We start from the raw sequence: 4,965 nt of genomic DNA on the forward strand, positions 1-4,965 counted from the left end.
TATTTCCAATATTCTGGCATGCTGTTATTACTAACAAATAGTTTTATTCATAACTAACCTATACAAATTACTATACATCTATCACCACAGCATGACAGGGTAGGCCGGTTCCTGGTGATCCACCTACCCACCTCAGCTGGCTGTGGCACCAGGTACCAGCACGTCTGGATCATAGGCCAATGGTTCCCCCTCCACTGTCCCTGCACCCCCTTTGGGTGAAACTGCCTCAGTGGAAAGGGACCGTCCCCCCTGGGAGCAGTGGCAGAGGTGCAGTAGTCACTCAAGATAAACTACTGGCCATAGTGTGCAGGATAGTTCATAGGAGTTATGAATGATGCCTGTGCCGGATTGAGGGTAGACTCGACAACCTGGTGGGGCCTGCTGGCCCTGGTGCCCAGCCTGTAGCACAGCCACCTTCATGGCAGTGAAGGAGCAGTGTTGACTGCCCATGGGTGGGGATGTTAGTCATGCTTCTGCCATTTGAAGGCACATAATTCTCTGATGACCAAGATGGCTGCAATGAATGTTGGTGGAGTGTTATCAGCTGTAGGTGTATTAAAATTATTAGTGTACTGTTTTTTGTGGTTTCATCTCTGCCATGGTCTCTTTTTCCATATTGACGAAATGAAAAAAAAGTGCTTTATCGAGGAGATTCCGACTGAAACTAAAACAAAGAGAAGAGTATCTTCTTTCCACACCAGGTCTTGGAATGTTGGTAGAAGTCAAAGACCCAGATGATAAGGTCATTCTGTCTTGACAGTATGACTCTGAGGGCAGATTCACCTTCACATCTCACACACCAGGAGAACATCGGATCTGTTTGCATTCAAATTCTACAAAGTTTTCGCTCTTTGCTGGAGGCATGCTGGGAGTTCACCTGGATATCCAGGTGGGAAAGCATGCCACAAACTACCAGGAGATTGCAGCCAAAGACAAACTCAGCAAACTGCAGCTGCGAGTGCGCCAGTTGATTGAACAGGTGGACCAGATTCAGAAGGAACAGAATTACCAGCGGTGGCATGAGGAACGCTTCCGTCAAACCAGTGACAGTACCAACCAACGTGTACTTTGGTGGTCTATTATTCAGACATTTATCCTTGTCATTATTGGAGTTTGGCAGATGAGACATCTCAAGAGTTTCTTTGAAGCCAAGAAACTAGTATAGAACGTCATCAGCAATGGCAGTGACTGCATTGTGTTTGCTGACTTGAATGTACCTAGCCACACTTGAAAAAGAACTTAACTCTTCAGGACTAGAGCTGCAACATATTGCACCTTCATCATTTTACTCCTTCTTTCCTTATTTCCAGCTACGCTGCTCAGACTGTGCTTACACTTGTAGGATCTACAGTTATTTGTGGGGTCTCTGTTTGCATACTGTTTTTGTATTTTTTCCTTTCTGATGGTAATTTTGAACATGTGCCTGCAGTAAGAACCTTGTATGTGGGATTACTTGGGCTCAACCTATGATTTATTATAATCCAGGTATGCTGGATTAGAATACCTGTGGCATTAATCATTTTACTATTGCAGAACTCTTGGAATTGGGGTGTTGATATTTACATGCTGCACAAATTCATGTGCATGTTTGCAGAGTCTCTTCCTATTGTAGTAATTTGACAGAAAACTCCCACATAACTTTAGAAGAGATTTGCAGATGGGTATTAAGAGAAATTGAAAACAGACCTGTTTTAGTAGTAGTTTTTGGGGCTTGTGAAGGTAGAGGTGCACTTGATTTGGGCCCTGAGTACAGCTTTAAGTGGAATACCAAAAGTTATCATTTGAAAGATTGTGTGCATGTTTTTTTTTTCTTCTTTCCATAGCACAAGGGTGGTCTTTAAAAATAAAATGGAACAGTGTGTGTGTGTTTATGTAGATAATTTGCTGATCTGTAGCTGCTGCTTTATTTTCCCTGTGGAACTTGGCCTGTGATTGTTGGAAAATGTCTCTCCCCTCCATGAAGATTGAAGAGGATTTCACTGGTTATTCATAGTGTAAATCTTTCATCACATGGTGGGCATCATCTCTTGGTCAAAGAGCTGTACTTTGTGGTCGTAAACAGGCCTAAGTGAGAGAGCTGAAACTGTTGCCGAAATGCCTCTTTGGTCTAGTGGTAGGACTTCTGCCTTTAAGTAGTAGGTATGTGAGTTTGAAACTGTCCGTCCCAAGCTTTTGGTTGGAAGGGTGGCCTAATGGTTAAGGTGTTTGCCTTACAAACACAAGGTGCAGGGTTTGAGTCTCACAAGGGATAATTGGCTAGGCTTAAAATGGCTCGCAATGGCAGTTAGCTTAGTACTAATCTATGAACCTATGAACCTATGATTCGCAACACTTTCCCCATCCATGGTTTTTACCCCCTCATCTGTCACACACCACCCCTGTCTGCTGTCTTGTCTGTCTTGCCTGTGTGCAATTGCATCCTCACCTCCCGAACATACTTACCCATAAGTACCTATATCCCTACCCCAACATTCCACTCTCTCCTTATTAAAAAACAAAAAAACAAAAATGGGCACCTGTCCCACAAAAAAAAAAAAATATCACCCCATCCATAACTTTCCATTTCACGCACGTTTCCACTGGATACAACATATTTGGTTCAATTGGCTTGACAACACATTTATGTTGTCTTCATCCCTCTCTCTTGGGTTTGAGAGTCTAAATTCATAAACAAAATCTGTCAAACTGCACAGTTGTTGCTGTACAGAAATGAAAAGCTATGGTCCTACCCTAAAGCTGTCCTGCACATGCCTACCTGCCTTTCACTATGCTTTTCCCCTCTGCTTGCTCCCATTTCACCACTGTCCTATCACCCCCTTTTTCTTTTCTTTTAAATTTTTAGCCACGTCATGCAGCACCACTCATACCCGCATAAATGAGCTTTAAAGTACCTTAATACTCCTATATGTTTCTCAAAGTGTTAGGCACATGTATAAAATAATCTCCTTTGCTATGTTTTGAACTTGGGCCCCTGTTATATACAACCTATTGCACTAACCCACTAGGCCGCACAGTTATTAATTAATGCAGCTGTTTCCAGCAATACATACTGATTGCCGCTGACAGACTGAAATCAAGCATAATGTGACAAATGGGAGTATACCTGGGACTCTGATGCATAAATACTGTGGCACACAGCCAAATAAATAATGGCAGTACATGAGACCTGGAATAGCAGGCAAGTGTTCCCTATTACCTGCAACATCTACAAACACACCTGCTAAGGTGTCAGTGGCACAGCACAAATGTTCAGATGGAACCCTGCTGCAGAACAACTGTCTTTGAAAGCCATGAACATACTGATGGATGCAGACATGTGTCACAGCATGTATGTCAGCACATATATCTGGCAAATACACATGCTCCAGTGCTAGCTCAGTCTGTTAAATACCTTGCATACAAAACATTTTGCCACACACAGTCCTGGGTTTGGATCAAGTGTATTGCACTTCAATTGCATTGTTGTGAACACAGCAAGTAATGAACAATTCATGCAATTTTAATCCCCATAGGTTACTGCTACTGAATTATCAGCTACCCAGTTTTGCAAGTCACTGGACTGCAGGTAGGGACACACTGTAAATATTCAGATAGCCTCACTATATCTTGCCTACTACTCTGCTATTGGCACTGTTTCATAACAGATATACCTTAAGCACATGCCATGATTGGACTATAATGGGTACCATTACCCTGGATATCCTGTAATGACAGGGCCGACACAGCTGCTACAGTTACACATACAGCTTGCAGGCCTCCAAAGTGTTCACACTCCTCCCCATTGTGTCCTAGACTGGAGCAGCAGCTGCAGCCTGGAGCATACACAACTGTATGTTAAGGTAGCTAAAAAAAAAATCAAGCAATCTCTGTGGTATCCCTGAAGTCTCAAGCAACCCATTAAACAAGTATAGTGGGTCCAAAAACAAAACAGTGTAAGAAACTTCTCTGTGTGGAAGATTTTCAGTCCATATATCTCTAGTTAATCACTGTATATTAATCAGATCAGACAATAGTAGTAGAAGTAGCGAACTTAAACTCTTCTTGTCAAAAAATAATAAAGAAATATATAATTTAAAATACTGTACAGAATTACTAAGTATTTGAAAGTAATCCAAGCAAGGCAGGCAGTCTGTTTCCAGTCAAAAATCCTTTATTAAGTACAGAGAGTTAACTACAGTGCATAGCCTAGGGAATGACACATGTGAGTTTATACAAACATTAACATGTTTGCACTTATAGTTATGAGCAGGCAATTACTCTAAGATGGCCATTCAAGCACAATAGGGAGAAGGTACATACCTGAGGCAGTAGTACTACAACTAGCATATCATTGTCAAGAAAGGTGCACTGGGTTTTATGTGTAGTTCTGTCACAGACACTATACACTGTCATATTGCATATCTCACAGGTGTATTGAACTGCAACATGACCCGGATGTAGGTGACATGCATGTTATACAGGGCCTGGGTTGTTTATGTATGTTGCTGTGAGTGTGTGTGTTCTGCATGGGATTAGAGATGAGAAGATGTGGGACATGTAATGCAGTTGTGGATCTGCATCTCTGTGAGTCTGTGTGGGTTACCATACATAATAGTGCAGGTGGTAATGTACTGCTTTTGTCTTACTTCACACAGGTGAATAGAGGGGTTGGAGTCTGTCCCCCTCACAACTTGATGCAATGTCTCTTCAGACTCTGATGATGATGGTGGCCATAGCGAGGCTTAGGTGGGGTTGTTGGTGGCTGAATCTGTCCCAGAGGTTGACTTCCCTCTTCTGCCCCTATTGTCCCCACACACAGTCAGTATGCCCACACATACCCAGTCACTAGAGGCCACAGATATTGGACAGTCAGAGGGTGGTGACATAGTACAGGACAGTGTGAGAACTATGGTGTCAATGAGTGAAGACACTTGCCATAGACAGAGAGCTGGTGAGGTCCGACACAAGCAGACTGACAGGGGTGCT

General features: G+C 42.7%; 1 pseudogene; it reads left to right on the plus strand.

Annotated features, from left to right (window-relative positions):
• Positions 1 to 510: 510 nt before the first annotated feature.
• On the plus strand, positions 511 to 1,202 carry LOC122790660 (annotated as a pseudogene).
• Positions 1,203 to 4,965: the final 3,763 nt, after the last annotated feature.

Source organism: Protopterus annectens, chromosome 16.part0, assembly GCF_019279795.1.
Source record: "Protopterus annectens isolate FY-2018-M chromosome 16.part0, PAN1.0, whole genome shotgun sequence".
Classification (NCBI taxonomy): Eukaryota; Metazoa; Chordata; order Ceratodontiformes; family Protopteridae; genus Protopterus; species Protopterus annectens.